The sequence below is a fragment of the Parasteatoda tepidariorum genome, chromosome 7 (assembly GCF_982258835.1).
Source record: "Parasteatoda tepidariorum strain Cologne lab strain chromosome 7, Ptep-v5.0, whole genome shotgun sequence".
NCBI classification, from domain to species: domain Eukaryota; kingdom Metazoa; phylum Arthropoda; class Arachnida; order Araneae; family Theridiidae; genus Parasteatoda; species Parasteatoda tepidariorum.
Window position 1 is genome coordinate 90,217,895 of NC_141761.1, and position 21,427 is coordinate 90,239,321.

At 31.2% G+C, this 21,427-nt stretch overlaps 1 protein-coding gene across 6 annotated transcripts in view; it reads right to left on the bottom strand.

The window, feature by feature from the left end:
- LOC107451910 (diacylglycerol lipase-beta) overlaps positions 1–17,761 on the bottom strand; it is a 76,091-nt gene extending 58,330 nt beyond the window's left edge. The window contains exon 1 of one of the 6 annotated variants that reach the window (XM_071183160.2): positions 17,611–17,761. The gene's annotated coding sequence lies outside the window, so the exon portion shown is untranslated. Of the gene's footprint in view, positions 1–5,669; positions 5,882–17,610 lie in introns of those variants that run through there. The other 5 variants (XM_071183168.2, XM_071183162.2, XM_071183155.2 and 2 more) reach the window with 5 other exon arrangements.
- Positions 17,762–21,427: the final 3,666 nt, after the last annotated feature.

Genomic DNA, 21,427 nt, shown 5'->3' on the forward strand with positions numbered 1-21,427 from the left:
ACTTTTCTGCATTTGACTTTCAGGGATACTGGTTGAGAATCTTCTGCGTTTTTCTTTTTTTCAATTCAATTTTTTTTTTTAAAATCCGCTTTTTCGATGAAAATTCATCATTTACAAATTTCCGAGAAAGAGAAATTATTCGCTTATTCGTTTCAGTGCTTTATCCTACCTATGCAAACACGATTTAAAATTACATTCACCTGATTTAAAATCGCACATCGTGTTTGTTATTTTCACGATATTTTAGCATATATCGCGTAAAAAAGCCAGTGTTTGTGTTCAAGTGACTTTGAAATTATACAACGGAATTCGTATTCACGCGAAAGTCAAATATTGAATTTGTATTCTACGCGATTTTAAAACCAGCATCGAGATTCGTATTCATGCGATTTCAAAATCAAACATCGAGATTCGTAATCATGCGATTTTAAAATTAAATATCGAGATTCGTATTCGCGTGATCTAAAACTGACACATTAATATGCATATTACTCACAAATTTTAAATAAATCTCACATTGATATTTTTAGAAAAATGTTGATAACATTCTATAGATAAATGTTTCCTACAGGCACTTTTTTCTTTTTTGTTGTTTTGCATTTTTCTAATTATTTAAAAAGTGTTCTTGCTCATAAAATTTTTGGATTTCTATTTTTAGCTTTTTCGTTTTTTTTATCAAACTCATTCCTGTGATAGGAATCAATATCAGGCGAATAAAAGTTTTCATAAAAGTTAAATCATTCTTTAAAAAATCCGTGATTTTCAAACAAATTTCGCCAAATAGAGGTGACGACGAAATGGTTGAAACATGTTATGAAAGTTAATTAATTGGGTGCAGATAGTTTTTTAGTTGTGATTTTGTGTTTGCAGGAAGTTTGTCTAGCGAATGTCGAAATTGAAAACGTATACAAAAATCGAAATTGAAAACGTATACGAAACCATAGTTCAGACAAAGAATCACGAGATAAAAAAAAACTAAGTAAATAAAAAAAATTATAGTTGAAGAGCTTTCTCGTCATACTTCGGGTTGAACAGGGATCTGTCTTCCGGATCCTCTCATTAAGAAATAGTTTGAACATTTGCTTGAAAGCGGACCTCTGAAAACATTCATGCTTTAATTGAAAGCACAAGGCTTTAATTGAAAGCACTTACAGTCAATGTAAAGATGAACAATAGAGTTTTCAAATTTGATTATCAACGTTTTCAATTTTCAGAGATTCCAATTAAAAAGAAATAAATATGTACTCCTATTTAAATTCTTCAAATATCTGTTCTTTTTGAAAAATAAAGAAATAAAAACTAAGAAATTCAGTATTACCTATGCTTATTAGTAACAACTCATGGTTTTTTAAGCAAAAAAAAAAAGAGAAAAGAAATAGAAAACAGTCAATATTTAGAGGAAGGTGATAGGTGATAATCAACATTTAGAGAGAGCTGATAGGCCAAAACAATTTTGGGATTTAACCTCACTCTTCAAACTTCTACACCACAACGAAAGGACTTTCAATCACTTTAAATTTATATGCACCTTGCTGCGTGTCCACGCAGGTTGTTTATTTGGCTGCCTGGATCGAACTCACGAGCTCTAGCTCTCCACTAGCGGTATGAGCAATGCCTTAATTGCGCCTACAGAACGCACGGTGCCCTCCAATAAATAAAGAATTTCTCATCTGTGTTGAGACGAAGGAACAGAATAAATTACTCTAACACCTTTCTTTTTTCTCAAAGTATAACAAGATGTGTGGTCAGGGCCTGATTCAAAAATATGAACGCTGTAAGCACGCAACTTTCATGGTGACTATCATATACCGTAATCACAATTTACGCCAGAATGCCTGCGGTCGCTAATTGCATTCTTTTTATTCCACTTTTACGTATTTAGCACAAACTAATCATTTTTGTCCCTTAAACCTTTTTCAAAGCCTTTTAGATTTCAACGCACAAAATATTATTTTTATAATAATGTCCAGAATTCTGGCATTATTTTAATTCGCTCAGCAGCTAATCATACAAACCTTTAAATCACGTATTACATAGCCATTTGATATGAATCCTTAGAAATTAACCACCTGTGCCTATATAGTTTGAGTTTCTTTAGGATACATATATATCCTAAAGAATGTTTCTATATTTTTAGTTGTCTAGTCTAGTTAGTCTTTAGGCTGTTTTTCGAAGGTTCCGTCTTTACAAGAAATGATGCTTTTTTGTGAATAATATGCTATTTTTATAACTGCTGTGAGTTTCCAACTTTTACTTATGACTGTTAGATCAAGTTAAGCCTATCTAAAGCCAGCGCTGTCAACGCTTATTTTGAAAATGACGCAAAACATCAGTATGGTGAAAAGCCACAGTTTTGTGAAAAGGAAAAGCGTTTGTGGTCCAATTTTTTAAATATTTAAAGACTTACTCCAATGCTGCATTACTTGGGTTCATAAAAATTTGCAAAAACTGAGAATAAGGAAGTGATTTTGAAAATTTTCATCTAGGTGGGAAAATGTCGCCAAATTTGCGATTTTTTTTTTGAAAAAAGTTTAATATCTTCTAAAATATTAAAGTTATTTGTCTGTTCTAAAGCCCAGATAATTCTTCGCGGTAAGATTATATATATAGCTTAAAATCATCGCATTGCTTCAAGTATAAGGGGCTTAAACTACGGTTTTTATTTTATTTTCCTTGACTGAAAAGCTTCGAAAAACAGCGATATATGGTTGTGATCGGTTTCTAAGTGAACTTAATTTGTCATGATCACTGAAAAAGATAAATGGTACAAAAAAACATATAATTTATGTCTTAATTTTTTATATTTAGTAAATGTTAAGTATTTTACTACATAATAAAAAATTAAACAATATTGTTTTATATATATATATATATATATATATATATATATATATATATATATATATATATATAATATAATATAATATAATATAATATAATATATATATATATATATATATATATATATATATATATATATATATATATATATATATATATATATATATATATATATATATATATACACAGTCCAGTCACATTAATGTGACCACCTGTCAAAAGCCAGAATAACCACCTTAGGCAGAGCGGACCGCTACGAGACGTGCAGGAGAAAGTCAATTAGGTTTCTGAAAGTGTTCACTGGGATGTTGAGCCATGCCGACTCCAGTGCCGTGGCCAGCTGTGCTAGATTACGCGGTTGAGGATCCATGTCACGAACAACCCGATCGAGGTGGTCCCACAGATTCTCGATTGGGTTCAAATCCGGTGAGTTTGCCGGCCAGGGGAGTACGGTAAATTCATCCTGGTGCTCTTCGAACCACTCACATGCACTGCGAGCTGTATGACACCTCGCATTATCCTGGTGGTAGATGCCATCATTCTGAGGAAAAATCATTTGCAAGTAGGGGTGGACATGGTCCGCATGGACAGATACGTACTTGTACTGATCCATCGTGCCTTCCACAATGATGAGTGCACCCAGTGAATGCCAGGAAAACATTCCCCAAACCATAACGCTCCCTCTTCCAGCCTGCAGCTTTCCGGCAATTGTTGCAGGGTGTTGCTTTCAGACGCTTCACGCCGTATACGCCAACGTCCATCTGTCCCATGGAGCATAAAATATGATTCATCGGAAAAAGCCACCTGTTGCCACTCTGTGGACGTCTAGTTGCGGTACTGGCGTGCAAATTCCAGCCTTTGTCACCGATGAACAGCAGTCAGCATAGGTGCATTAACCAGGCGTCTGCTGCTGAGGCCCATGCGCAGCAACGTTCGCTGAACAGTTGTTGAGGATACACTCTTGGTAGCCCCTTTTTTCATCTGGACGGTCAGTTGCTCAGCAGTTGCACGCCTATTCGTCTGAACGCATCTCCGTAGCCTTCATTCGCCTCTGCCATCTTTTGCCTGTGGTGCACCACATGTGCCACGCCGCTTGTTTTGTATAGTGCCATTTTGCCATGCACGGTATACTTTTACCACGGCGGTACGCGAACAGTTCACAAAATCAGTCGTTTCCGAAATGCTTCAACCCTTGGCCCGAAAGCCAATGATCATGCCCTTTTGGACGTCGGATAAATCGCTACATTTCTGCATTGCGCCAACGACTGAAATGCTTTTCGATGCCCTAGGACATCCAATATATGCACTACACTGTAATGTGCTGCCACCTACACTCTGCGATTGGTTATTTCACTTTGACGTCGAAAGTAGGTGGTGGTCACATTAATGTGACTGGACTGTGTATATATATATATATATATATATATATATATATATATATATATATATATATATATATATATATAGTGAGAGAGAGAGAGGGATAAAGTAAGAACTTAGTAATAATAATTATTCTTTGTTTTACTGACAGTCCTTAAAATGAATAAATTTCTAAACGATTTCTTGACTTCGGTTATCTTAATTGAGAGCGAGGAAAAACTATTAGTGCTATCGAAGTCTAAAAACCACTATTGATGAAAGGAGGAACTGAAAACATCGAAACCAATTTGTGTGAAGAAAGAATTATTGAAAATTAACCCTTTGACGCGGAATTTTTAAACATATTTTTCAAACTTTTTTCCTTATTTTGTATTAATTTAGGTTAAAATATGAAATACCGGTGTCTTTTCTCCGTTAAAGGTAAAATCTTCCGAACACTGCCCACTGCCAAACTATAATATTATCAATTTTTCACTTATTTGAGTATATTTAGATCTAAGAGAAACATCTAATTCATCATTGTAATTTCTTTGATTTACAAAATCAATTATTAATAAATTTTTAAATATGAATGGAAAAAAATTAAAACTATTTTTTTTTTTTTTAGATTTTAGCACAAATGTAATTCGGATAATCTAGCAATTTTTTTAATTAACTAATAGGCTGTTTTTTATAATTAAAAAATACCAAAATGTATTTTCACTTGTAAATAGTACGCTAGAAAAAAAAATATATAAAAGGAGCACCGGTGTCTCATCATCGTCAAAGGGATAAAGGTGAGTATTAGAAATTCTTCCAAATGTCATCAGACAACCAAACAGGTTTTGAAGTTTTTCATCCCATTATCCTAACTAGTGGTTCGACAGACTTCGATAGATATTAAGATAAAAATACTAATCATTATTTTTAATCACAATTTCGACAACTTTTATTTAATGACTAACCATCGTTACATAATCAGCCATTTTATTACATATCCCATCCTCTAAGAATCTTTGCTCTCACAGCTAAATTAACCATTTAATTTACCTCGAAATATTCGTAAAAATAATCAAATTTGTCTCAAGCTTAAACAAAACAATCTTTCAAAGACTTGTCTGCAATATTGAATCGCCATTTGGAATTTCTTGTTCTCTAAGTTCAAAAATTAACACGTGCTGCTGATTTTACCTGAGCCAAGAACTTGTCAAACACTATAAAATTGAAAGTAACAAAAACTCTTAACGTCCGTGAATTTTTATTAAAAAATATATTTGTGTCTAATATTGCTTGCAAGTAATAATTTAACATCACTACGCGAAATAAAATTTTAAACAAAATTAACATTAAGAGGTAAAAAAATGGAACAATCGTCGAGAAAATACTACAACCTATTCATAAGCAGAAAAATAAATCAGTCACATTGTTTGAGGAATCGGTACTTCAGAACATAAAAAAAAACAACTTACGTGAAATAAAACTACTGATGACGCTTCGCAAACGAGGATATAAAAAAAGCAAAACCTCAGGGAGTTAAGCACTGCTTACACAAGAGCATCTTGATAAGTAGCGTGATTTTCGAAGAATGAATTATACGCGGAAAACGATAATAATAACCATTCATAATCTCGAACAATTAAAGGCGAATATTCTGTCATTCTCCCTGAGGTAGGAAAACTACATCAATTAAAAGCATTGCTCGTTATTCTTATACATGAAGCAATCGGCAATAAATTGGTAATAAATACATGAATTTATGTCATATTTAAATGAACGAACTATAAGGACATATTGAACAGTTATGGCAATTACAAAATCTTTTGGAGAGGAACTTTTGACATTTTATCAAATTTTCAAGACAATCTATTATTTCTAAGAAAAATTCAATGTATCTATTGTTAATTTAATATATAAGTAAATGAGAAATTAATCAATTTAAATAATTGTTAGTTAAATAATTAAATGTTTTATTCAAAAGTTAAAATCTAATGAGAATTTTTTTTTCAATAAGTGTATATCTTTTCGTTTTCTTCTCTTTTTTTCTTTCTTTTTTTCCTAAATTTATTCGATTTTAACGGAGATAATTATATATTCTTTAGTTTAAGCAGTATTCTTTCGTTTAATAAAACTATTTTTTTCTCGTATTAAATATCTAGAGTGTTTTGTACTTACGACCTCGCATCTCGTATTAAACATCTGGAGTGTTTTGTCCTCTTGGACAACAAAACTCTAGTCCAAAAGTGAGGTTAAAAAAATAAAAACATTAGAATTCTCTATTAAACATCTCACAATACCAAGGTATCCGAAATATCAAGCGTAAATCATACTAAATCTTCTATATAGTTTTTTTTTTTATATAATAATAGGTATTAAAAAAAATTTGCTTCTTTTGCAAAGGTTAAGGAAACATTAATTATTCGAAGTGCAAGCTTTGTCTAAAAAATTTTATCAAGAAAATCAGAAATTTCATCAAATCCGAGATGAGAAATAAAGGTCCCCGCAAAAGTCTTATGGAAATTAATTCTGTGTCAAATTATTTAAGCATTTAATATGTTGTAGTTCAAAAAATTCTGATCATAAGTTCTCATTGACACAATGCCCTATTTTCGAAGTAGAGAGCCATAAATAGTAATTCTCAATTCTTTTACTCGTATGAATTGCCCCCTCTTTTTAATAACAGTTATTTTTTAATCCCCTAATATCATCCAAATCAGATTCAAAATTTCTAGTACCAAACACAAAAGAAAAAAAAAGAAAAATTGTAGTTCTGTGTTACATCTCTACAAGATCGAAACTTTGCAAGCCCTGATAAAATTCAGGATAGAGCGCTCGCCTCCAATGAGAGGATCGAGAATTCGAGTCCCACAGACGATGGTTGTCAGATCATGGACTAGAGTCTTCCTTGCCATCGAGCTTAGAGAGAGGGTTTTTTCGCGGTTTTCCTGGCAATGTAACACAAACACATGTTAGTTCCCTTAAAAAAGTTCACTAAGAAGGGAATTCGTTAATGCTTTATTTAGGATCTTATTTGGATCCTACAAATCTTATTTGGATCGGCTTTTCAACGCCCGAGGGAAGATATTAAAAAAATAATAATAATGATAATAAATGAATTCCAAAGCATTTTGAGAATGATTTTGCTCATTAATCCAAAATTATTGTGAATAAAAGAAACTCGTCTAACTTGATATTAAGAAAAGAATTCAAAATAATTAAAAACAATAGTTCCAGTGGAAAGACACGCCATGCAGCTGAAAATTCAAAAGCAATTAAAACAAAAGAAACAATGAAAAAATGGAAATTATGAAAAAATACGACAACTGAAGCTGACATCTTCAGGGGGTACCAGCTCCGGAAGCCATAAATGCAAAATCTGTTCTATCGAGAGCACACGACAAATGTTTAAATTGCTCTTTCTGTATCCCAAAGGTTCTGCCAAAGTCCAGGAAGAGAATACAATACAAAATATAGAATACATAAGACAGTAAAGCTGGTAACCCCTGAAGACATCAGTTTCGGTTATCGTATTTTTTCATTTTTCATTGTTTCTTTCGTTTAACTTGATTTTATTTTTAAATTTATTATTATTATTTATTAAAAGAATACAAATTGTTTACAAAAATGAGCACTTCTTTTATTTCGCCACCTAATTTTTAAAATATCAGTAAAAGTAACGACTAGCATATTATTATAGAATTCTATTCCAATAGTCTGGCTTAATTAGTAAAAGTATCTTCTGTGGAATGTAACGAAAAATATATTCCCTTAGGAAAATTTGCCATAGAGAAGCCTATGGTAATCTATGGCAACCTATGGCTACCATAGAAATTTGTATGGCAAGATACCATACGACTATGGTTACCATAGAGATTTGTATGGCATAACCCCATAAGCCTATGGCTACCATAGAAATTTATATGGCAGGATACCATAGCCCAATGGTAACCATAGAGACCTGTATGGCATTTATATGGCACGTCACCATTCTCCTATGGCAACCATAGAAATTTGTATGGCAGTATACCATAGAGCAATGGTAACCATAAGGATTTCTATGGCAGTATACCATACGCCAATGGAAACCATAAGGATTTGTATGGCACATCACCATTGGCCTATGGCAACCATAGAAATTTGTATGGCAGTATACCATAGGCCAATGGTAACCATCAAGATTTGTATGGCAGTATACCATAGGGAAAAGCTGATCTAGATCTCCACCAACGAAAAACAACTTCTATGGAGTCCTCAAAAACATCTTCTAAAAGAAATAAATATCCATTTTTTTCACCCCGAAGTTAATTAAATTCAACTTGTAATCCCACAAGGCATTCCAGGTGAGTCTTTTCCGGCCTCCGGATGGCCAATTTTCTCCTTTTCGAGTGTTTGAAGTTCGATGTTCCATTGATTTAGGCTTAGAGTATCAGACCGTCATATTAACGTGTCATCCACTACAAGTGGAATCTTTCGCTAACTTTGGCTACTTATTTTAATATTTTTTCGATCTCATTCTTGGTCAAAAACATTTTGTTGCGAACGCCTATGTGATTATCTATCTGAATTTATTAAGTTTCTAATTTCCGGTGGTCTGGTACTTTTATTATTTGTATCTTTTCAAAATATGTCGCGATTGGGTATAGGTTTTCGCTATGTTAAATTTTGCCGTTTGTTAACGCTGACTTGGTACACTTTATAAAAGTCTGAAAATATAAGAAAGATAATTGGTTTGCAAAAGCATGAATAAAAGTAAAAATATTAAAAAAATAACGGGCTGGCAAAAGCATAAATAAAAAAAATTAACATATAAAGAGATAAATTTAAAAAAATAAAAGCAGACGATAAAACTAGAACACCAGAGAGTTGTTGATTTTTTAGAATTAGTTTTGTGTGGAATTTAGGTTCTCATATATCCCGTTACGGGCACTTTATCTAGTTTGTTCTATAATATTTTATCTATCCCGCTACGGGTGAGTTTCATTATATCCCGTTGCGGATTTTTCTTGTTGTTTTATGATCTTTTCACTATCCTGTTACGGGTACTTTATATTTGTTAATGTATGTGTTGTGGTGTGAAATAAACGTTTTTTTAATAAAACATAGAACTGTTTCTTAATATAGCTTGATACGTTACAACTTTAATTAATATCTTGCAGTTTATATTTTTATCTAAAATTTTTATATTTATTTTTCCCAACTGTTTCTGATTAAACGACATCTTGCTTTTTATTTTATCCCCTCCCTCTGATTTTATATAAATTTTTAAAGTCACATCACTTTTCCATTATTAATGGTGTTCTATTTCCCATAGCAATTTGTAAACAATCTCATGATGAAAAACGCAGTTAAGTGCTAATTATTAAGCCTGATCCATCATTTCTTTAATAATTAAAATTTTTTTAATTCCTTCAACTTGTTCGGTGACAATTTCATTTTATTGCTGCCATATATCAATATCAAAGTCTGTGTTTACATTCTCATTAGTTTTTGATTTTAATTCCACTTGGGTTATTGCAATGTTTTTTTACATTATCTTACATATGTTAGGGCTTTATATTTCTATTTGGTGTTTAATTTTTGCTTGCCATTAAATTGTTTATTTATCATGTCTCTGTGTTTTACTATCTTACAACTAATATTTCTTAAGTATCCACATATATTTGTACAATGTTCTGTTGCAAATTTATACATAACTTAGGGTCATCACTTAACTAGATTTGCTGGATTACTGTTTGACAATTTTTTTGCTTCAATATCATTAACGGGACAGTCCCTGGCCAAATCATTTGTTGCTGTTACTAAAAATGCTTTTTAACAATTTAATCTTTCCTTAAGCTTACAACTTTTTCGTCATACCGATTCCCTATACCGAATTAATTTTTATTTACTATCCCTGACCAAGTGTCAATTTGTCAATAGCAATTACTAATTTTACCTATTTTAATCATGCCTTAAACAAGTTTTGTATTTACCAATGTTTCTATATTGCGTTCTCTTTTCTAACTGAGCTTAACAGAACTCAACATAAATTTTCTGAGTTTTATGTCCCTCTCTAATAGGGAATCAACTAATTTAGCCTGTTTTCCATTCTTAGCTTTTCATAGTCTAATACCATCTTTTATATAGATAAAATTTTGTTCACTTGCCACCACTGGTTGTTCACAGTTACATATTCGGCTTTTGTCCCGTTTGGTCTATTTTAAACTAATTTCGCTTCGACCACCGCCCCACTCTTTATCTTTTGAGTTTTCATAGTATTTTATTGTTTTAGTAGTTTTTAATTTTTAGCTTAGTATCACATATCAAAATTTAAAAAATTTTCATACTCGCTCCGACCAACGAACCATTATTTTACTTCGCTTTCTCTTAGGTTCCTCTAATATTTGACGCTTGTCTGACTAATTATGATACCAATCAATCAAATTTAACGTTTTTTATACTCGCTCCGACCTCCGGACCCACTTTCTATTTTCTTGTTTTTTGCAGCTTTAACAAATATTGGTTGCCTGTACTCAATATATTTTGTTCCTAATCAACATAACCAATATTTTCCCCACTCGCTCTGACCACCGGACCCAATTTCTAACGATTAGTATTAACCGTTTGAAATTTATTTGAATAAGAACAGCATTCAAAAGGGATTCTGCAAGTAAAACAGGGAAGTTTATCAAAGAAATTTTGAAAAAAGCTTTGTGGATATATATTTATTCTACAATCATTAAGTTTTGCATATCCATTGCGAAAGATTCTTGTAAGTAATTATTTTTTAATGTATGGTAAAATATCAACGAGAAATGTTGCCATAGCTGTATGGCAAAGGTGTACCAGAGCCTATGGAAAAATATTTCTTCATAAACTGTAGCACATCTTAGTTTTATGGCAAAAATTTGCCATATAAAAAAATGCCATAGGATATTCTTATGGGGTTTTGCCTATGGCAAAATTTGCCATACATGTATGGCTAAATTTTACCATATAAAAAATGCCATAGGATGTTCCTATGGGGTTTTGCCTATGGCAAAATTTTGCCATACATGTATGGCAAAATTTTACCATACAAAAAAATGCCATAGGATATTCCTATGGGGTTTTGCCTATGGCAAAATTTTGCCATACATGTATGGCAAAAATTTGCCATATAAAAAAAATGCCATAGGATATTCCTATGGGGTATTGCCTATGGCAAAATTTTGCCATACACTTTTGCCATACATGTATGACAAAATTTTGCCATACGTATATGGCAAAAGTGTATGGCAAAATTTTACCATAGGCAAAACCCCATAGGAATATCCTATGGCATTTTTTTATGGCAAACCTATGGCAAATTTTCCTAAGGGTTCTACATTGAAAAAATAATAATAACAATAAAAAATAAACAAGAATTTACTCCTTCTAAAAATTTCAAGAATTCCTACCATCATTAATATTCTTAAATGTCACTCATACACTGAAACATTGACTTAAATATCAGGTATCTAAACACGTGTCTGCCGATTCTAAGGATAATGCCATTTGAGCTTCACGGTGCATGCTCGAAAATTTCTCTACAAATCGCAATTAACGCTATGCAAAATCTGTCCATTCACACTTAAACATCTTCAAGGATTAAGTAAATAATCAGAAGAAGAAGCGGTACGAATAGTGGTAGCACAGAAGTGGTAAGATTACTCGATTAAAAAACACTTCATTTACTTCAAAAATATATAAATTAGAAATAACAGTGGCCATGTTTCAAGCGCTAAAAAAAGGCTCTCATTTTCAAAACTTGCCCGACGGAAATTAAAAGAAACAAAAGTGATTTGGAAAAATAAAAACATAAAGTTGTCAACGAAAATGGAAAAGTAAAGGTGAGAAATAAAACTAGAAAAACCACAGTATCCGAGAGAGAAAAATATGAAAAACAGAACAAGAAAAACCACTGAGGCCGAGAAAAATAAATTACGGTAAAATGCATTTCCACGCACTATGGGGAAGTAGTGAGGAAATGATGTCGTTAACAGAGGAATCTGAAATCATATGATTGCTGATTTTCTTATTAACTACATTTATGTGAATACTGATTCCCGTGTTAACGACATTCATATGAATACTGATTCTCTTGTTAACGACATTCATATGAAAACTGATTCTCTTGTTAACAACATTAGTTATTCGCCACCTCTTCATAGAGCGTGGAAATGAATTTTACCTTGATTTACTCCCCTCTGCCACTTTTTCATCTTTTTTCTTTCTAAGCTACTGTAATTTTTCTAGTCTTATTTTTCATCTTTATTTTACCAATTTTATTAGCAACTTCACGTTTTTATTTTTCAAATCACTTTTGTTTCTTCTCATTCACGTCTGGCAAGTCTTGAAAATGAGAGCCCATTTTTGAGCACTTGAAACGCATCGACCAATCATCAAAGATCGCAAATGTTATTTTTTATTTCTTTAGCTACATTTTTTATTTCCTCAGCAAGATTCGCTTAAACTGCATTAATTTGTTTGGCGTAAATAAGTGATGTATATAAATAAGCACGTTTTTAATTTGATGCTCATAATGAATTGCCAACAAGGTAACACTGGTATTAGTTTTCTAAAGCTAAATAAAATAAACAATTATTTCGCCAAAATAAAAAGAAGTAAAACACTTCTTTAAAATAATATTTTCGATCAGCTTCGGAAACTAATAGTAAGCTAATTATACCTGACAATGTGTCAATTAAATTATCGCTTGAATTGAGCATTTTCATTGTGCATCTGAAAATTAAATCTTACTTCCTCATGATCATTTACGTAAGAATAAACCAATTGCATTTATTTGTATGGAAAGTTCACTAACACATATCGTCATAGCTGTGAACACTTTCCTCTAGGTGTCAATATTTGCGTTATTATTCTGCTAGAATTCACAGGACTTCAGACATCCACAATACCTAAACGACCCTGAAAGTGTCCACTACCGAAGGAAATCTTTGATAGATAGGAAAAAAAACAGTGTTAGTCGATATATTCAGCTATTCGATAAAGTGACAGCATAAATTATAAGGAAATCTTGCACTGAAGTAAGTTTGTAAAATGAATAATAGATAAAAAGATAGAAAATGACATTAAAAAAATGAACTTCATTGTTTCAACAAGCAAATAAAAATCACTAAGCTTACTAAAATGATATTGCTTAGTGTTATATTCGCATCGTTTTAGATGTAATATGCAGGGTCTGAGGCAATATATTGATATCTTTCATATTATACAAGAGAGGGATTTTGGTTTAAAATAAAAATAAAATAAATAAATACCACGTTTTTTTATCATTTTGATGTATTATTTCGACAATGCTAAAATTATTTCCACCCTAGTCACATCAGCCCATCTTGATGCCTTGAAATCTTGTTTCATTCATATGAATGCTGATTCTCTTGTTTATGACATTAGTTACTAACCAGCTCTCCATAATGCGTTGAAATGCATTTTAACCTGATTTGCCCCTCTTGGCCACTGCGGTTTTTCTTGCTCGATTTTTTACCTTTTTTATGTCCCGCAGTGGACTGATCGTTAAGATCCAGTTTACAGCAGGTCACCGAAGTCAAGCATTACTAGCTGCTGTCAGTGTTAAGGTGGGTGACCCCTTTGATCAGCCTGAGAAGAGACCAAGGGTATGCTGTATGGGTCCTCGTTAAACTATACTACCGTAAAGTGCTCAACTTCGCTCGCAGGCTACCGAAATTGGGATGCCATCCCCTCAGCATAGGATCAAAGTTATGGTGGCAGATCTTCGGGTCATCCTCAGGGGTCATTCCCAAACGGTCACCAATAGCCCATTGTACAGCTCTAGTGCGACGCAAATAAATTACAACTAAAACACTTTTCGTTTCCCTCTAAGCTACTATGGATTATTATTATTATTATTTATTATTATTATTTTTAAAAAGTTTGTTTCTGACCTTTATTTTTCCATTTTTTTGTTTTCAACTTTATACTTTTGTCACTTTCGTTTCTTCCCGTTCCCACCTGGTAAGTCTTGAAAATGGGAGCTGTTTTTGAGCTATTGAAGTTCGTCGATTGTTATTTTAAATTTGTATATTTTTGATGCGAGCGAATTTTTTAATTAATATCTTACCGCTTCAGTCCCTTAGGATTAATTATTTCACTAGGCAAGGAAATATATCTGTTCTTTCCAGAATTTCCACAAGAATTTCTGGAAACATATTTGAATTTCAAGATCTGAAAAAGATACCGACTGTAATTTATTTTCATATTTTTCTAAAGTTAAATTAGAGTGAAATAAAGGTTTTCATAAAAGCGGAAAAACACAATAGTGGTTTTTCCTTTTTTGCTTCTCTTTTTACTCACATTTATTCATCACCTACTAAATAAAAATTCACTTTTCGATATATTTTAAACTATATCCCAAATAGTTAAGGAAAGGAATTTTGTGAAATTATAACGTGTTTAAACGACGTAAAACTTCTCGCTTGACGACATTTAACTGCTGTGGGTGGTGGATTCACACAAATCATAAAATAGGAGTATTAATGAATATATAAATCAGTGAATTAACATTTTAGTCAATCAGTGTATCAGCGAATCAATGAATAATCTAATCAGTGATTCGGAAATGCAGCATGTTTGTGAACTAGTAGTTAGTTAATTAATAAAAAAAGTTTGTGAATCTCTTATTTGCATCATTAAAGTCAAACAAAATCGGTATATTTAAACCGATAGTTTTAGAAAAACTTAAATACTATTTACTTCCGTGTTTCAAATAAGTTTTGAATATAGCTTGGATTTTTTTCTCTTGAAAATATAGATTATGAGTTCAAATTATCTCCCCCCCCACCCCTTACTAAGTAAGTATTGATCCAAACTAAAAAGAAAACAATCCCTTTGAAAATTGTAAATTCTATAGAAAAGATACAGCTAATTTTTTCCAAAAACTGATACTTTGTCTCTAAATAAAAGCAAAGTTACGCAATAATTCTAGAAATAATTGCTTAATATATTAGCAGAAATAATACCGAGAGGTTGGAGAAAGAATTATTGCCTCAAATATCAATATTTTTAATGGATACATGGTTAAACAGTACGTTACGTACATTACATTATTCTTTATACCAGAAATAGGTACGTAGTGTGCAGTGGATTCCATAATAACTGACCTTAACTTCAGGACCACGATATGTGATTGCGCGATTCTCCCTTCACAACCCACAATATGCATAGATATAAAGGCCCTTTGCAGGAACTAATATATCCCCTATATTACTCCCTGCATATATATGAAACGAGCCTCTCTGACTCTATCGGCCCAAGATCAATCACTCGGACGTGATCTTAATTTGGTACCCTAGTATAACCAAAGACCTAGTATAACCCTCTATATTCTTTGGTATAACATCTCGTATTAGTTCGTAAACGTAAATCGTACGTACATAAAAGTGACCAAGTCAGAGGCCGAACTAAATCAGTGTTCCGCTATCATTCAATCAATTTCCGTTTGCACAGTTCCTATTGGACAATTCGTATACCAATCCCGATAGAAACGTATGGTTGTCTCTGTAGCTGATTGATCATTGGATTTCCAGTGGACACTTAGGAGAATTGATTCACCTTAGATGTCTCTATACTCGAAGTTTGCGGGCCTAGGGAAGCGCTTTTTTCTCCATCTGCCGGTACTGAAGAGGTTAATATTTGTTTTTAGAATCGTTGACAAAAAAATATACACATGAGGGGCCGCAATTCAATATTTATGTGAGGAAGAAACAGAAACTTTATCGAATTCCAACAAATTACTATTAATGATGCCGGAACTGAAAGTATCAAAAACAGTTTGACTCACCAATGTAATCTATTTAAAATTACAATTCAGAAGCCAGTTTTTTTTAAATGATACATTTAAAATAATAATAATTGAAAGCAAAATGCAAACAAAAGCTCGAAAAAATTTGAATATATGTTGATTAAAACAAATATTATTTTAGAAATTGTCTAAATGTGCTTTCTTTTATTACAAAGCTAAAGTTTAAATTTCGAGACAAGAAAACGATTTCCAGAATTTGCCTTTTTTTAAATCCTTTTCTCAAAATATTGCTATTTTTCCCAATCCACCAGCATCCTTATTATTTTTTTTTCTTTTAAATGAAGTTAACAAAAAGAAAAACTAACTAAAATTAAACTTTAGAACGGCATTTTGTGTTACCAAAGTTATCACTAAAATATACTTTATCTGAATAATAGCGTTTTAACAAGGAATTCAGATTTCTGATTCGTAAAATATGGAAGAACAACAATCTGGAAAATATGGAGGACATTTGAGTGAATCAAAAAAAAATTTGCACTTAATTATAAAAGTCATTTATCCAAAGATGATTCCATAATAAAATGCTTTTTTTCATAATAGATAAGTTTTTTTTAATTATTTTATAACGTTCGAAAATATTGAGTTTTTGGAATTTAAAAAAGACTTAACGTAATTTTAAACTGTGAAATTTTTAATGACAGTGAATTTTTAATGACAAATTTTTAATGACTCAAAAAAATCATATTTTCAAATTTTCTTTCCTCAATAACTTTTAGTCAGATTGCTTTTAAATTTTTGATTAAAAACTGCCCTATATACTTCATTTAAGAACTTAGTAGAAAATATGGATGAATAAAAAGAATGAAAATTCAAATTTAATTTAGTACTATAATTGAATATAATGACGTTCGAAGATTTAATTATTAAGAATTTTTACACACAGCAAATTGGCAAAAGGGACTCAATTTAATACAATAGCAATAATAATATAATTTTACGCACCAAAAAATAAATTAAAGACTCAGAATACTATTAAGAAATTTAAGAAATCTGCATTTTAACAATCCGATAACATTAAATCTTTAAAAAAATACGTCGAAAACAATTAAAAAAATAATGTTTAAATAGATGAATGAGAACAAATTATAACATGATTAAACTTTATAAAATGTGATAAATAAGCTAGAAAAAATTATTTAACTAAACCCAGATGGAAGGAAATAAATAAATGTTTTATTCAAATGAAAAATGGTCATTTTAAATTTGAAATACTGTTTTTATAATCTAAAAAATGTGTCAATAAAAAATAACTCATTTGAAAGTAATTGAGGAAATCAATCTACATCTTCAATTAAAAAATAAACTAATTAACTCTATTTCCATAACATAAAGAGAACGTCAAATCGTTTATTTTCCACAACCCTCTATTCTATTTTTAAAAAGCAGTCAACTTCCTCCGATAAGCGTGCAAGCCTCGTTCATTTTCACGTGTTGTTGAACTGAGGCATGTTTACAATCGTCTGCAGTTTTTCCAATACATTAATTTTAAAGTTGCGATGCGATGGCAACATTTTAAAAGTAGCAAACGATTATTCTAATGTTTCCAAAGATATTAGACAAAAAAAACTCACCTAAGACATGGCTTTCGTTGACAACATATGAAAGATTATGAACGAGACGGAAGTTTACTTCCATTTTCTCTTTTCCGGCCAGCTTCTTCAACAGGCGTCGAATTTTCATTTTTGTAAGGATCAAAATTTTCTCGGAAACCGGTTTGACCCCAGCAGAAAGAGGGAAATAAAACTCATTGAGAATTATGTTACAATTTTGGACGTCCATTCGTTCATTCATTTCTGAGAAGAAATTCGACCGAAATGAAACTCTATCCTGGAATGTCGCAAATCAAATTAGAAATGTCGTGCAGTGATATGCTGTCCCGAATTCCATTTTGCCGATTGCTCGCAGAAACTGTATCTATAACTATTATTAAAGCCGGTTCTATTTCCAAAGGAATTTTTACTTTTTTGAGTTATTGGGAGTAACAAAATAAAATGTACGAAATTAAAAACTATAACATATATTGTAGCTTTAGAAATAAGGTTCTGTGCTTGTTTTTTAGACATTTTTTTAATGATTTCGTCGAAAAAGTTGAAAATATGTAACAAACACTGCAATAATGAGTATATTTTAAAGAAATGGTTGGTTTGAATAATATTTATGTAATTCATAAACTTAAATATTTTTTATTAATATTTTATGAGGCAAATTTATATTTTTGAATAAATCCTTCGACAATAAATTAATAAAAATGATCATAGATATAATCAACTACTAGTATGCTGTTAATTTTTTACTTAAATCGGTTTAAAATAAAATGATTTATCATTTCTGAAAGTATGAAAAACGTTACTTTGAAAAAAAAGGCAAATAAGGATTACGATTTCAAATAATGCGTTACATTTTAATTTTTCGCTTCTCTAAAGTTAAAGATTTAAATTTTAAGAAAAGTATACCAAACGTCAATTTTCTGATATTCAAATTTCTTCAATTCATATAGATGTTCCCATTAAACAAGAATATAATAAAAGAGACTATTTTTTCTTTTATTTTTTTATGCTTTCAACAAGAAACTAAAAAACAATTGTTTTTGGTTTCTCCATACTTTTTTTTTTCAACTCCAGGCATTAATGCCTGAGTCAAAACTGCGACGATACTATGTAGTTCATTTGAGAATGAATTCTAGGAATACCAGCAGGAAATCTACGCTAAGTTAAGGAAATTTTCATAAGGGAAGGGGAAAAAAATTTCATATCACGTTCCGTGTACAAAAGTAAAGATTTACCTTTAATGATAACAAAAAAAAAGAAAAACAATGCTAAAAATTTACAACATTGTTTACTCGATTTATTCAGTCATTAATTTATTTTATTATTTACTTATTTATTTATTGTTAATTTAAGTTCGCACTCAGGGTAACGCTTATTATTTTTTTTTTAATTGAATCATTGTTATTATTAAAAAGTTGCTCTCCAATAATCTAATATCGTAACTTGTTTTTAGAGTATTGAAAAAAACATTTAAATACAAGTAAACTATTTCATCGACAATCCCTTCATCGACAGGCCGTTTCATCGACACCACTTCATCGACAGGCCATTTCATCGACTAGGTCATTTCGTCGACAGGCCGTTTCCTCGACAGGGTTATTTCATCGACAGGGTTGTTTCATCGACAGGGTCATTTCATCGACAAGTCATTTCGTCGACAGGGTCATTTCGTCGACAAGTCATTTCGTCGACAGGGTCATTTCGTCGACAGGGTCATTTCGTCGACAGGGTCATTTCATCGACAGGGTCATTTCGTCGACAAGTCATTTCATCGACAAGGTCATTTCATCGACAGGGTCATTTCGTCGACAGGGTCATTTCGTCAACGGGGTCATTTCGTCGACATGGTCATTTCGTCGACAGGGTCATTTCATTGACAGGGTCATTTCGTCGACAGGGTCATTTCGTCGACAAGTCATTTCGTCGACAGGGTCATTTTGTCGACAAGTCATTTCGTCGACAGGGTCATTTCGTTGATAGTGTCATGCGTAATTCTGAAACTATTTTAGAGATTTAATCTAAATATTTCTATTATTAATTAGAAAAATGCAATTATTTAATTTTTATACTAAAGTAAAATTCTTTATGGCTGTGTATTGTTCCAATTGGACTAAAAGAAGTTCGCTTTTTAAATTATTTAATAGGTAGTTGAGAAGTGTTTAAACGGTTGATGTATCGAAATCTACTTTTCTATATCTAAATCGTAATAGCTCGACACTTATTTTCGGGATAGGTAAGGATTGTCTTCAGAAAATTACCAAGCATTATATCTGGACCATGGTCAACAGTTAATATAGTGTGACGTTAGCAATCAAATTGTTTTTAATATCAAACCAAATTAATAAAATATATTTTTAGAACTAAAAGTAATAAAAATATATTACAATGAACATTTAGACACTATTTCAAGGAGGGGAAAGCTAAATTTATTGCTGTAAAAATTTTCAACATTTTTACATAAATTTTAACAAAAACATAGACTTCAGTCGAATTCTCACAGAAATTAAAATAATCATAGACCTAATTATTATATCTGTATAAGTAGAAAAAAAATTCTAGGTTTTTTATGATGGAAAAGTAATTTCTTACTGTTCACTTAAATTGCTTTAATTGCACTAAATTCACTTCTTCAATTCAGTTGCTTAATTAAACTTTTTGTTCAGCATCTTTAACATTAGGACAAGAATATGCTTATTCGAACAATCGAACTGAGTCTTAGTTTCGTTACTACTCTTAGAGATTTCGAAGAACAATAGGAATGCAAACTTGATGTTTAGGTATTTACCGAGGCGATTGTAGATTCCTACAATATTTAAAGTGCTACTCACCTTACACAAAAGAAGTACTAAATGCGTAACGTTGCAAGCGTGTTAGTGTTTGCTCTTCACAAAATGTGTTTTTTCTATGAATAGTGAATTTAATAATAGTATTAATTATTAAATTCTAATCTAATACTATCAAATTATGCTATTTTTGAATTATACTATTATTGTAATTAAATAATAATAGTATAATTTAATAAGAATAATAATAGTAGTAAATAAATGATGAATTAATTCATTTTTTATTTGCAGGATTTAAATTAGACACATTTTGTTTAAAAGAAAATTAACAAAAAGTCAAGCCTGGAATTTAAACGTAAGAATAAATAACTCTTACTGTGCAAAAAAGAAAAGAAAAATCTTGCAATTAAGATTTGACCAATTTTTTACTAGTATAATTGCTGAAATTTTTGACTGATTTTCTGTACAGGATGAAAACACAATTTTCAAACGCTTACTGACCACTATTAACACGATTTATCGCCAATCAAAAGTTTGATTATTTTCAGCCTGAACAAGCCAAGAGGCTCAAAACTAAAATGCAGAAAAAATAAAAATAAAAAATGCATATATATTTAAAATATCAAGTTTGTTCAGTAGACTACAAATGATAAAATAATTTATAAAAATTTTCACGCATAGCAAAAACCACAAGGGCAAAATTTCACAAAAAATTCTATCAACATTCAAAATTCCACTTTTTTCGTTTTGGTAACAAAAATTCACATTTCTTTTTCAGAACACATATCAAACATGATATTTAAAAACATTTCCATTTCCGATTACACTTTTTAAAGGACTTTCCTTAGTGCTGGCCTTTAAAATATATACTCTCTCTGCAAAGTTTATTTATTTAAATAAATTTTTATTCTCTGGCAAATCGAAAAGAAAAACATTTTAATATTTGAGTAAAAAAAACAAGTTTGCTAAACTTTTTTTAATAAAACAATAATGAGAATAAAATCAGATGCATATGGATAACTCTCATCAATTATAAACACAAAAGTCAATTTATTTGT